Source organism: Takifugu flavidus, chromosome 6 (genome assembly GCF_003711565.1).
Source record: "Takifugu flavidus isolate HTHZ2018 chromosome 6, ASM371156v2, whole genome shotgun sequence".
NCBI classification, from domain to species: domain Eukaryota; kingdom Metazoa; phylum Chordata; class Actinopteri; order Tetraodontiformes; family Tetraodontidae; genus Takifugu; species Takifugu flavidus.
This window is the reverse complement of record NC_079525.1, coordinates 3,731,257-3,745,836: the sequence shown is the minus strand read 5'-3', so window position 1 is coordinate 3,745,836 and position 14,580 is coordinate 3,731,257.

The window sequence follows — 14,580 nt, the reverse complement described above, 5'->3', positions numbered from 1 at the left end:
GGTGTCATTGTTTTTTTTTTCCCCCTCCTCAGCATAATGAGGCCTGTTCTCTCCTGGGAGTTGTCGCCGAGGGTTGATGAGGTGTGCAAGCACTGAGTCAGTCTTAATCAGAGATCAGCCAGAGTGTGTGTGTGCGTGCGCGTGTGTTTGTGCTCCCCGCACTTTTCCGTGGATATCTTCATTTTGATACCAGTCCCATCCCGTGCTGCAGCTAACGTGCCAGCAGATTAGCAGGTGATTCCGCCGCTCTGAGGTTGTTTTCCGTCTCGCTCCGCAGCGACAACCATCAGTGCTACATGTCTGGACTAATGCAGGTTATTCCCATCGGCCGGGGCTGCGTTAATGGCTGCAGGGCTGTGATGGAGGTGCAGACAGGAGGGAGTGGGTCGCGACATACGGTGACGAGGTACACTAACTTTCTGTCAAACCCCTTCCTGTCCTGTGTTTCCTTATCATCTGTCTTCAAGCCATTTAAAAATAAACCTTTCTTCCCTTCTGTTATATTCTTCACGCTAAGGTGCACTTTAGCTGAACCATCCGGTGTGTAAGAACTAGCAGCACCTAGTGGTGAGAATGCAGACAGCAAGAAATTGAGCAACTGTCGTCAAACCCCTCCGGAGATCCCCGAGATGTACTGTTTTATGCTTTTGATTGATTATACATAATCAGTGATATTTAAAAGTCTTATTTAAAGCCTTTTTGTCCTTTCTGGGCTCCTGTACAAAAGTTCCAGTGTCCAAGATTCAGATATCTGTGCAAATATCTTATTTCTAAATGCCACAATGCAAATGAATACAAATGAATTAGCATGCTAAGCGTATGAGACATGACTTAAATGGAATGCCCAATTTTGTTTTTCAAAGCGTAAAGTTGCTCTGTGTCGGTCAGGAAATGACTCTTGACTACACAGATAAAGTATTTACATAGATTTTAAACACATTTCAACTTCAACAGAATCATCACTTGGGAAGTTATTCAAATGTCGCACAAATGACATGAGAAATAGTAAAAATTAGCGTATCAACCGTTTGCTTTGCCTTTTTTCTGTTGCATTCTGTGAAATATTCTTCGATCCACAACTGTTCTCTGGGTCTAAAGTTCTCCGTAATGGTGAGTTTTTCCCCAAACTTTCTCCCGGCTCTGAAAAACAGCGCTGCTAAAGGATATTTCTGCCAGTTTAATTTGACCCTGGCAGGATACAGGCCAGAATAACTGCATTTGGGGGGGGGTAAGCGCTGCTGTGCTCAGTGTGCTCGGCTGTACTGGAGGGAGAGTTCAAAGGTTACGGTGAAAACCATTGAGTTGTGCCAACGAGCCGTTAACACTTCTCGCCGACTGAGAGGTCAGCATTTTCAGAGATTACCTGCTCTTATTTTCTGTTTTTCCACTCTCTCCCGGCGCCATTACGGCCCAGCACACAGCCATTAGAGATCAACAGCCCATCCAGTTGTAATAGCACCTTCATATAGCTCTGGGGCCCGCTGACCTACCTCTCTGTGCTGTATGATCCTGCTCACCAGGTTCTCGCTGAGGTCAAGTAGGTTAAAATCGAGACCGGGTTCCTGGATGCAGCCTCGTTCACAAGCTGTCCACGTTTCAGAGTGAGGATTGACAACGTGACGCTTGACTGTGGGGGACTGTTTGTTCTTCCAATGGGGTTTTAAAGTGTAGCGTCAGCTGTAGTCGCGTGTGGTTTGAAGTCATCCTTTCTCCCTTCATGTGCCACTGATTTGAACGCTGGAACCCTCTAATCAGTCATTTTAAAAATAAGTTGGTAGTCCTGAGGCAGGTCTCAAAACGGGCCGATCAATCGTATCATCCAGGAGGTGCTGCCATGCAGAACTCACCAGCGTATGAGGGTCTCACCTCAGTACCAGCCTAGGTAGCATATGCAAGTTATGCCTCCTCAGACCCCAAACCTGAAGGATGCTCCAGGAAGCAGAACCTTCTCCACAGCTTCTCCAGACTCCCTCAGGTCTGTCGTCTGTCTGGAGCCATTGTCACCTTGAGGGAGGATTTTTGTCCGGTTCCAGCAGCGACGGGGGTTAAAGCAACGCCGCAGACGAGGCTCGGATCCTGGCGGCCTGAGGGTGTGAAGAAGACCTTCATCATCTCCTGCTTGACACATTTTTGCAATTGAAGCTGTGTCATGAGAAAGGAGGGAACACTCTTGATGTGTGAGGAGGGGCAGAGCTAAAACACCAAGCAAACGGCCACCCATTAGGTTTTTACTTGAGATTTATACACAGAAAATACCTTAGAAACGGAGTTTAATTTTTCAGGCTTTGAGTCGGGTTATTCCCGGGTCTCTCCCAGACTCCTGCATGTGTGTCTTTATTTCCCACTGCGGCAGAAGCAGCAGTGGCGGCAGCAGCAGGGGGTCCCTCAGAGGCAGTGACGAGGAGAGGCTGCAGGGATGGAAACACAAACACTTCCTGCTTCACCAAAATGGTTCCCGGCTCCTTCATGATGACCTGGGGGACCTTTTAAAGATGTCCTGCAACTCAATCTGCAACATTCTCCATTCTGCTTCCCTCAAACAATGTGAATGCCTTAAATGTTCATACCTGCATATGTAATATTCACTTTTTTCATTATTGTGCTGCATCCTCGCAGTGAGCAGTAGTTTGTGTTTTTGCTGTCGTTATTATCACTCAATAAAGTTTTGTTTCAGAGGCAATAGAAATATGAGTGGTCATTTAGATTCAAATATAGATGCATTTCTGTAGACACTAACAATCTCTCTCAGTGTCTTGAAGAACTTTTGGAAAACTTGAACCCAACAAGCACAAACATTGAGGGGGAAACGGGAACGCAGCTGCAGGATCGGCCCCGTCGCCTCATCCTTGGTGTCTGAGGGAAAACCCAAGCTCTCCCTCTCTCGCACGTTTGCAGTCCTTCCTCGCACGGGAACTTTTACCTTCCCACTGAGTCCTAATGTGGATCGTTCTGGTCGCTCCTCCGCCAGCCTCCACGCCAGAACCGACTCCTTTCAACCAGTGAGAGCGAAGGTGTAGGCGAGACTATTGGCGTGCGTCCCCGGGACAGCAGGCCAATTATAAAATTATGAGTGAAGAGTTCCTCCAGATCCCCCGTCGCCTCCACCAGCCCCATTACCCAGAAGCCTCGGCTTTGAACACCTCTCCCACTCCAAAAGATGACACAACCTCCAGTGTTGGCTCCTGTCAAGCAAAGGTTTTCCACAACAGAAGCCCCTTATTTTCTTCTTTTCCTCCCTCCACAGCTCCCCGAGTGTTTTAAAGCAGCGCCGCGGAGTCGCGCTTCCGAACAGTGTCGACTCAAAGGCGGCGGCGGCGGCGACATGACAGCCAGAAGAAACAGCGAGTGTCACAGCTGACATATTCCCCATCCTTTTGGCGTGTCATCTCCCTTTTTCTGGACACCTGATTGATTCTGACAGCCTATATTGGGTATTTCATATGAAAGAGAATTTTGTGATTAAATGTTAATGAGTTGGAATTTCTCTCAGTGCTTTTATTACAGGCCGCCAGTTTTGAACATTTTTCAAAGTAACACACCCAAATTCCACTGTTTGCAATGAATTAATAATACAGTCTTGTCACTGAAGTATCATGCATTCTTTAATCAGGCTCCGGGTTTGGAACAGAAGCTTCTTGAAAGGTATTTCTTTTATGATCAGAACAATTACAAACTTAGCCGCCATCACGCCGGGCCGCTCTCAAATCCGCACGCGCATGTATGGAATATGCAGCAGAGCCACGCAGACACCCCTCGGGTGGACTCCGCGGCTTTCTTGTAGCTGCGATTTGAATTTTTAAGCGGCGTCTCGCTCATGACGGGGGACTTGAGAGGAGGCCAGAGGCTGTGCGAAATGCCAGCGCAAAAGAGCCGCGTCTTTGTTCGGCGCTCTCAAAGAGCTCGCCAAAAGTTGTAGGATAAACATCCCCGAGTTTGGCTCCCTCGCCACCTCCCGGCCCCGCTCCTGGTTCACGCAGCCTGGTCTGGAATCGCGGCGTTGGGTCTTGGTATGGTCAAAAGGGGAACGGGAAGAGGTCAAGAGAGGTGACTTTTTTCCTACCTGTCCTGGAATCCCGTGAAAATGTCTGGGAAGTGAACCGCTTCCTTTATCACGCGAGGCCCTTGAGGACGGATCGACTTCCTGTCTCTTCGGAGTTACTTTTTGACAGTCTGTGTTCCACGCCGCGCTCTTCCAGACGCCGGAACAGTTGGTTCCCTCTCAATAAGTCATACTGCCATTGTTCCGGGTCGGAAACACGCAACAGTCTGGAAGGATTTCAGGTAAAAGGCCCGCCTAATTAGTTCCTATCAAAAATGTAATCCCTTTTCTGAAATTACGCCGCCAGGGCCGAGCAGCCGAAAGCCAAGTTACCTGGGAAAAAAAAGGAGAAGAGGTGTTCTAACCTGGAGCTATAAGTACATTTATATGCCTGACACGACCCTGCCATCAATGTTGGGTCGAATTCTAATTTAATTTCTGAGATGTATGTGTAATTTTGCCATTAATATAGATGTTAGCAGCCTAAATATTTCAGACTCTTCATGGATATTGTGAGCGTCTCATATATCCTTCAAGAGTTAATTAATTAATAAACTCTTTTCTGATACTTCTTTTCCTTTTTTTCGCTGGAAACTTGTAAAAAGGAGCAATCAGGTGTAATGAAAGGGAGTGGAGCCAGAACATCGTCATCCGGTGCCTCATTAAGATCCCAGGTTCATTAGGAAGAGACCCCCCCCCACCAAACCTCATCTTTTGTGCCAATGTTGTGTGGCCTTTAAGCTGATTAATAATGAATTAATTAATCAAATTAATTCCTGGGTTAGAGACGTTGTTCAGTAGTGAGGCCAGTCAGTTTGGATCGGGGCCCTGATGGGTGAGGCCCCCTTACAAGCTGATGTTGTTCGTGTTTCTGACAGTGCCAGCCCCCTGTCTAAAAGCCCTGGCAAGTGCCATTTGTCTCCGGGTTAACAGAAAGACGAGATATAGGGCGGGCTGAATTATTTAGGCTCCCACAACACATGCACTTTTGCTTTTCAAGCATGAGTTATAATTTAATTAGAAACTTCTGGTGCGTTGCTGGCTATTTAAATATTAAAATCTTCCGCTGATCACATTGGATTAGCCATCCCTGTGAAATTCCCTGAGATGTCAGTTGTTGTCTTTCCATCCCTCCCCCCACCACCACCACCACCAACCCTCCACCTCCACCTCCTTTCTCACTCTTGCTGCTTTCTTGCATTTCCATGACTGTTTCTCTTGAACTCTGCCGTTCCCAGATTGTTTGTCGACTCTTCCATCAGCACAAAAGGGGGGGCTTTGGGAATTTTAATGGGTGGAACTGACCTGGTACGAGGAATTGAGAAGAGGTTAGGCTCATTATCGCTACAGCAACTGGGAGACGATTGCATTAGGCTGTGGTAAAACGGGGTCACGGAGGTTCACTGTGATGTGCGGGCGTCATGTTGAGGCCAGTCTTCCCACTCCACCTGTTGACTGGGGCGCTAGTAAAAAGAGCGATTTCCTGTCCGTTTCATCAGCCACACCCTCAGAGTTTGGGAACACACGCGGTGCCGGAACCTGCAGCGACAAACGGTCAAGTCAAGTAACAGCATAGAAACAAATGTTTCAATGGTCCAGACAAAGACATGCTAATATGCAGGGATCCTTTTTCTGATGGGATCTGTGGTGAGCAAGTGCCACCAGAGAGGAGCTTCATGTCCAAACTGTGGAGGAAATCTGTAAATTTCTCCCAAATTTGTGCGACTCAGATGTCCAGGATGGATTAAAACCGGTGGTTCGACTGTGTGTTTGATCCTAAAACTGCTTCATTCATTCACATCCCTGCAGGCAACGACCGCCATGCTCAGTCCGACATGGCTGGCGTGTTTAGGACGTCACGTGACATAAAACGGCATCTTCAAACTGTAGCACAAAAATGAGACACTTGTAAGACTTTACTCATGAAGCTGCATATACGTTCATCATCCTCTCACTTATTTCCATTTGAAGTTAAGGGTTGGCGTTAGCTTCCCTCTCCGGCCCCAACGATCGCGGCTCCTCACCTGTCGCCGCCGCGGCGTCTCGCTGTCACTTTGCGTGTCTGAACAGGTGTATGTGTCCTCCCACCATGGCTGCACATCCAGCTCAGCTCCAACTCCAGGAGGGGCCCCCAGCAGTGGAGCAGCGAGCGGGTGTCAATCAGGCGGCGGCGCAGACGGCCTCCCATGCCCCCCTCCCCTCCGTGTGGGGTCCTGTTCTTCTCTCTTGTCTCGTCCTGTCATTCCAAATTCTTTTCATCTCTACCTCTGTTCCTCTGGAAAAGCCTCGCTCATCTCCGGCAGTTATTCTCTGAGAACCATTTCTTATTTAAATGTCTTTCATTAGAGGCAGGGTGGGGGGTAGGAGATATCCGTTTCTGGCATATTTTGGGATAAAAACAGGATTGACCTTAAAGTTCGTGGCCAGGCGCAGTTGTCAAATGAAAAGACCTTAAGTAAACACGGAAATCCATCCGTTAACATGAGGATGTTACATCCACCATTTCTATGGAAAGGTCAGGGCTGCTGGAGCCTGAACTCTGTCTGCAGATTCCTATTTTCCACTCCAGAATTCCTCTCCCGACGAGGGCAACAGCAGATAAATGTTGGTTAAAGCGCCCCTCTGAGTTTGACCCTTTATTTCGGTAAGTGAGTAGACGTCAAGATGGCTCCGACAATTAATATTATGGCAAATGGGGCGCGTTAATTATTAACCCCGCATTACATTTGAGGAATGCTCACCAGGCGTGAGACTTAAAAGAAGCTAATGTTTCACCATCCGACCGTTCCATCCGTTCTTCCAAACAGATGGGAGTCGGAGCGAGGGCATCCGTTTCCGCCAAAAAACGTGCCCGTCTTCCCGTCACCACGGGAGAAGTCACGGACTGTCTTCGGGGGCCAAATGTCTCCTTGTGACTGGCCATTGGTTTTAAGTGGCTTGTGCATTTTTCATGGGACAGTGGTCGCCGGGAATGTCCTGTCACTCTATTAAAGCCCGTTCAAATGGTTGCGGCCTCCAAATGAAACAGGCGCTGAAATATTTATCACATATTGCAACATCACGGCGCTGGTGTGTGTTAATTAAGGGAAGAGCTATATGTTTTAGACGAGACGGAGCTTTTAAACGCGCTGTTACGCTGAAAGACGATGTTAAATAGATGTGGCAGTTCGGTTTTCCCGCTCCCAGGAGCACGTCAAGGTATGGATCTTTACTTAAAAGCCTCGTCTCTTAATAAAGTTAGACGGAAATTCAACTGTTGGGCTGTTAGACTTTTAATATTATGATGCAACTACAAGTACTAAAATATTTCTAACTGTGGCAACTTCAAATAAAATTAAATAGTGGAATACATTTTCATAATGTTTCAGGCATGTAAATAATATTCAAAATCAGACAGATCTGTGTTATTCAAGGGCATTGTAATTTATTACCTTTGTGCTAATATTGCAGGTGAGAACTGGGGAAATTAAAATCTTTTTTGCCTATTTTTTAATTGTGGCTACTGTTGTTTTTGAATGCTAAAATCCTCCGCACAAAATTCAGCTCTGTGAAATGAAAAAAAAAACCTACGTGACCAATGAACCCTGAATAATTCCTCCCCCATCTCACTTTCTTGCTTCAGCTTCTTTATTACGGCTTCACTATTCTGCAGCTCTCTCTGTAGGACAGCCCAGCGATTATATACCCTATCCTCCATCTTGGAGCTTATTAACCTTTTTGTTGGAATATCTGGAGCATAAAGACCTCATTAAATATTTACATATGCACTAACCACTATGAAAAATTAAGAAACCCAAAGTTTTATTAACCTGTAGTAATATAATGTCTACTCTTCGGTCTTTTTTGCACATTAAAGCATTCTGTAGCGCATGATAATGTATGGTAAGAAGGCCTCCCCCTTGCATTGATTAACTCCGCTTTAATATAACATTAGGTTTCCCTAAACTAGCTTTATCATAGAATTATGTTTTTAATACAAGGTGTGGAGATAAGGGTGGAGGAGAAATGTATTGCCTGCAGAAATAAAGCAATGCGACAGTCCTTAATTGCTAGCTAGCTGTGTGTTGTGACAAATGTGCAGAACCGCCCCCCCTCCCTTCATGAATATATCAGAGGTCGTATCATGAGCGCCTGGTAGCCGCGCTGACCCCATTCCTCCATAGGTGTAGTTGATCCACAACATTCAGCCATTCAAATGGGGATAAGTGGCTTTCAATTATTCAGGTGTGCATCCAGGAAAGGCAGGTGATTCGCGTGTAATTCCCGCTATCACCCTTTCCTGGCGCTTCAATCCTCTGCAGGTTGGGACGCCACAGCGCGACTGACTGAGCCAGCTCAAATGTGTTAGTGCCTGCTATTAGCCAGAGAGCAGCGTGAGGATAAGGCGGTAATATATCTGTCAGCAGACTCCTCACTTTAGCCCTCTAAAGTTGTTCCTCTTTACTCTGATAGGTACTCACAAGCTCCGGATCCCAAAGAGCCGCTGCTTTGATTCTGTTGGACGTGCACTCACAGCAGGCTGTGCTCTGGGCCCACATACCTGCGGGCGCTAACACCGGCGCGTCACCGGTGAAGTTCAGCAGAGGAATGCTGATTATAATTCTAAACCGGGGTTCCGAGCTCACAACATGTACCGTAGATGGAAGGATGCAAATGTGCGATATTAAAATGGATAAAGTAGAATAAGCTAGTTTACTGGAAAATGATGATCTGTTTATTAACTGTTTAAGGTTCTGTGACCTGAAGAATTACTAAAAGGGTGAGTCGTGTGTCATCTCACACTGATTTCATATAAAATACTGTTACTACATATTAGCCTCATTACCAAAGCAGCACGCAAATGCATTTTAATTGCAATTTTTGGCTCAATTTCTGAAAGAAATGAGCAGTCTTTAACTCTGAGATGCTCATCTCTTCACTTTCTTAACACGCTATCATACAGAACGTGATGATCCCTGGCAATAAGACACACGGAGACAGAAAAAAATCCACAGAATCATCTGCACGTTTCCCTCCATTGTCGTATTCTTCTCGAGGTCGTGTCATGGCCGCGATACTGAAGTGGCTCCAAATGCAGAGGAGAAAGAGCGCGGGGTCAGCGAAAGGCAGACAAAAGGGAAAAAAGTTCAAAAATGGAAGAAAAATAAACCTTGAAGAAACAATCGGAGAGAGAAAATGTGGAGGAGCAGAAAGTTGGAGATGAGGAGTGACTGGCAGCTGTAAGTTGCGCCTGTTAAACTTTGATGCGTCGGCGAGCGAAGCAGCAAATTACATTGTGGACTCTGAGTAGCAGCAGGGCCGATCCTGGCAGACGGAGAGAGAGAATACGGTCCGCGCGAGTTAACGTGCGCGGGTAGTTAGATAGCGGGAGAAACAAGAAGGTTATCCATGATTTAACGCCTGTGGGGCCATGAGATGCGCCTCGCCAGCTCCGGCTGCTGTGATCGCTGGATGATGCTCGTCGAGGCTCGGGCCTTTCAGCTCATTTCATCATGGAGCTCCTAATGAGGCCCGGGCCGACTCCCCTAGCACGGGGGCTCCAGACGCACCTCTGACGGAGGCTACCGAGCAGCCCCGGCCTCCACCGGCAGCACCGTCCTGTCCTGGGTATCTGGTGGGGCAAGGAGGAGAGAGGGGGATGGAAGGAGGGTTTGGCGGGGGCGCACGTGAAAGGGAAAGTGGTGGTGGTGATTGTTGCTCCGGGGTGAACGAGCAGGCCCACTTTGTCCCGAGGCTGTGTGAAAAGGTCACGGCCCAGGAGGAGCGCCCACAGGCCACTGCTGCAGGGCGTCTGGAGGGAGACTTGTTTTTGTTCAAACAGGAAGTGGCAGGTTAAGAGGAGCGTGTCTGTCAGAATATGTCCGCCGTTTGCATGCCAAAGGAAAAGCCTTTGTTTTTCCACCGAGTTTATTCCCGGGCGCACTGGAATCATCGTCTGCTGCGTCGTTTTTTTCTCGAAGTTAAACACAGAAATGTCGTTTGTTTAATTTCGCACGTAGGAGCCGTGTGAAATGACTCCCGGAGACGGAGAATTCGCAGCCTCGCTAATGAGACACAGTTGGAGGGGAAGCGAGAGGCTGAGGGCGGGTGTGGGTGGCAGGGGGCGGGGCAACGGGGCTGGTGGAGCGGCCAGTCTGTTCACCCCAGTCCTGGCCTTTGTGCAGAGTTAATGACGCCACTAATATGTTCTTTAAAGACCACACCGTGATTCATGGCTTTCATTAGCTCCGCGTGTCAGGGTCCCTCTTCCTCCCTCTCTTTCTCTCTCTCTTTTCTGTCGTCCTTTTAATGATGGCCTGGAGACGAGGTGGCACACTTGACCCTTAATCATAAGAGCGAGAGGAGGCCGGGGTGGTAAGCGAGGGGCGGTGATGAAACGGGAGGTTTTGGAGAAAAGGCGTGGGGTCGGAGGAGGAAGAAATCAGATGGTTGTTCTTCATAATCCTGCTCCCTGGGGCCGGACGAGCTCAGCTCTCCTTCTCTTCAGTTTCACAAAGAGCGCACAGAGATGAGCGAGAGCTTCTTCTTTTTATTTAAAATGAAAAACACCTGACTTTGTTAATATATGTCATAAATAATTTTACCAACACATTATTTCATTTCAATTTTCATCCCGCCATCCTCATAATTGTGTCTTTTTCTTCAAAACATTTTTTTTTTTAATTGTACTTGAGAGGCTAAAACTGGGGTTTCTTTAAGCAGAAACATCCCGTGCTGCGATACTCACTAACCGTCATCAGGATCCCAGGTGATATTTTACAAAAAGCACGCCAGTCGCTTTAACTGCAGCAGCTACTCGTGTGTTCGGTCCAATGACGCACCTTCATTACACCGCAGACGGCGTCGCTTGACTCCGGCTTTCTGTTGTGGAAAATAAATCATGTATAGATTAAACATGGAAATCTTGTCGCGGCACTTGCTTTACTGTGAATTACAGTTGTTTACAAGTAACTGGTGGGGGAAGGTGGTGGCGTTATACTCCTGTGCGTCCTGGACCACCGACACTGGGGATGATTTCAATAATTTACACTCTGTGATTGTTGGAGATGCTTTTAAAAAATGTAAAGCAGGCCATGTTCCAGTCACAGCCTGCCAAACACACACACACACACACACACACACACACACACACATCCTCATATTTCTGACTCCGTGAAGACCTGATACACTACCCAGACCATCCCAACCAACCCCTCACCCCAACCTAAACCCGACTGTAACCTCAGTCTTACAACCATGTTTTAACCCTCCAACAGTCATGTGACGTTTAGGGGAAGATTATTTTGACAGAACAATGATGAATTTGGTGCTCGATATGTAGTAAATGTGATCCACCCACACACGTAGACAACATGGTTTCAGACGTATATGGACTGATAAAGAACAGATGTTGGGGGATACTCATAATGTTTCTATAACAGCCACCCCCCTCCAATCTCCTCCTTCTCCTTATCCAAGCCATCCATTTTTCTACAGAGTAAAGACGGATTAGGGCCCAAATCCCCTGCAATTTGGGTCGCAGCCTTTTGTGCTCCCCACGCGCACAGAGGAGCGGAACACGGCCGAGCCCCCCATTTGCCCGAGATCAGCAGGTTAGGCCGGTTAAATGATTGGTGGGAGCTGCGCGGTGGGGCCGTGTTTGGAAAATAATGAGATTGAATTAAGAGAGAGTTTATGGTGCGGCCCCAGGAGGGAGGCGAGGAGGGGGTGAATTAAAGGGACGGACGGACGGACGGACGGAAACAGCAATGTTGTGGATCTCCTGCGATGCACGTATCAGATCAGAAGTTATTTTGGAAGCGGAGGTGTTAAGTTAACGTGCTGGTTTGAATAAGCAAGCGGACCTCAACTCAAATTTGTTCTTGTGCAGGTTCATTTCAATGATAAACAACTTCCTCAGTGGGATTTTATGGTTTTATCATTGACTCAACAACAACATCAGGGAGCCTCAAAGTTGTAAGCTGCTGATTTTAGGGAAAGTTCGTCGTTTCAATCATATTTCTAGAAACGCTTCTCCGATGATGTGCTGAGATTGCCCAGCAGCCCTTCGCTCAATTTTCCTGAAATATTGTGGGAAAACAGGAAACACCATCAAAAGAAAATAGCGCCCAGCTGCAACAATCCGACAGAGCGCCGCTCTTCCTTAACTCCTGTTTCGTGCGTATTACCATCTCATCCCGAGTTCAAAGCTGCGTGGTGTTAATGAATGTTCCCATGTACAAAGAGAAGCTTATGTAAATGTTACCTCTCCAGATGTTCCACGGCTCTCAGAGCCAGAATTCCGACTCGCCTTGAGCCACATTCTAGCAGTTAGCACTTAGACAAACCTTTGTACCTTCACTTGCCTATAGGGCCTATCAGACCGTCACTGCCTAAAAATCAATATCTGCTGCTAATGAAGTTTAGCCACACATTTTAATGAAGGAGCCAATTTGCATTTGAAAGTAACAAAAGGGGAAATGGGTTCATTTTCCTCCATATCTTATTTAGTATGAACATTTTAGCAGAAAGCAAGGCGCTGGTTTGTTGTCTATTCTACCATTTGGCTGTTCTTCAGGAGTTTTATTTTAATTTGCCAGTGTGCACATGTTGTAATTACAATTATGGGGAACGTATAACATAGTTAGCACATTTGTGGTCAATTAATAATCCATTTTTGCAGCTTTCTGTGGCCACATAAAGTCCAAAAGAAACATACAGATATTTTAAATGGTTATATTGATATTTTGAATGGTTATACATGGTGAAGTTATACAGGAACTTCATGCAGAATTGTAATAGCATGTGATGCAGCTTTAATAGTAGTTTAAATGCTATATAATGCATCAAACTTTCTCTAAGAATCACAATAAAAACATGCGATAATGCACGAGTGCACGCCATGTTGGGACCTCCTCTCAGACATCGTCGTCCATGAAAGATTTTATGACCATTTTATTATGCATGCCTCAAATGTAACGAGAGCTCCTCTGCCAATTAAAAATGACCCCATAGGTCATTTGTACAGCAGCTAATTACAACCTACAGTATTAAAACTAGGCCTTATCTGGTGCTCATGCACATGATGACAAGCTGGGCCTTTAATAGTCACTAACTTATGGGATATTAGCACTTGATGTATGTTATTCTATGCTGCCATTAGTGCCACTAATGTAAGAATTAGATTAGTTAAAACTAATTACTAGTTTAAATAGTAACACATGCTGTAACAACTGGTAGTGGCTGCTGCTAGTTAGTACACTTTATCGCTACATAGAGATCATTTCTTCCGTAACTGAATTAAACTTGGTGGAAAATAGGGAAACTTTTTTTTGTTAAACGCCACTGATCGCTACATCGGTAGGAGATCTTTGTCTTGGTCCCGGTGCGCACAAGAGCCGACCTGTTCATTTCACGTAAATAACAACACCGAGTCTCCACGCGTGCCACACTTTGCCAACTTTGCAGCAATTTTCGCGCCCTCCCCTGCTGGCAAAGTGTGTCACGACAGCAGCTGCGGCAGGATGGCAACTTAGCCTCCAGCAAGACTAAAGTGTGCGTCAGAGTAAAACAGTTGTTTACTCTGTTTGAACTGCGGTATCTCACCCGCGGGAGACGGCACGCCTCAAGTTTCGCATCTTTCAGTCTCAACTTGCGACAAAGAGCCGGATGAATAACAATGTCATTTTCTTCGTCTGTCTTCTTTTCCACGTTCCATCTCTTTCTTCCATCGCCCGTCCCCACCTCCGTCACAGGCACTGCCACCCATCTCTCCCCTTTGCACTCCTCTCGAATAATTCATTGCCCCCTTTAAAGTTTCAGCGTGCGCCAAATTGATGGTGACACACAAACTACATTATGTTTTTTCACTCCTTTTTTTATAAACTAACAGCACTGCTCATCTCTCTTTAATTGCGCGGCAGTTGGGGACGCAGATGCGCACAGATGCGACTGCTGTGGGGGGGGAGCGGAGTGGAGGACTGTGTAACTTAGTTAAAGTGATGAGACAGAGGTCCTGTGTGACCCAGCTCGGAAGTGAGTGTTGTCTGTGCACTCAAGTGGATACAAGAGAAGAGAAAGAGAGATTAAAAGCCAACACTCGTTCTTTGGTGGGCCTCCATTTTAAATTTAGCTCCAGTTACTACTGCTTATGAATAAGGCACACGGATCCTCTCAAAGTTCCTGCAAAATAAACTTGTGGGAAAGGTTTAAATGATGCCATGTACCTGTGTTGCTACCAGGATTATACGTAAAATCAAGTCATCAAATATTGGAATCCATGTTTTGGAGCCCAGGGATAGGATAGGATAGGATAGGACAGGACAGGACAGGACAGGACAGGACAGGGGTTACAAGTCCAGGGTTAGGATAGGATAGGTAGAGACCCTGGACAGGTTAAAGGTCACAAACCTTCTTGTCACACACTCATACCTGGAAGCAGGTTAGAGTCTGCAAACAAGGTACAAGAAAACTATACAAACAACTGCTTCACTTTTATATGCTTTTATATGCTTCATCATTTATCATTAGAGAATTATTAATGCTATAAGTTTAAGGCTTAT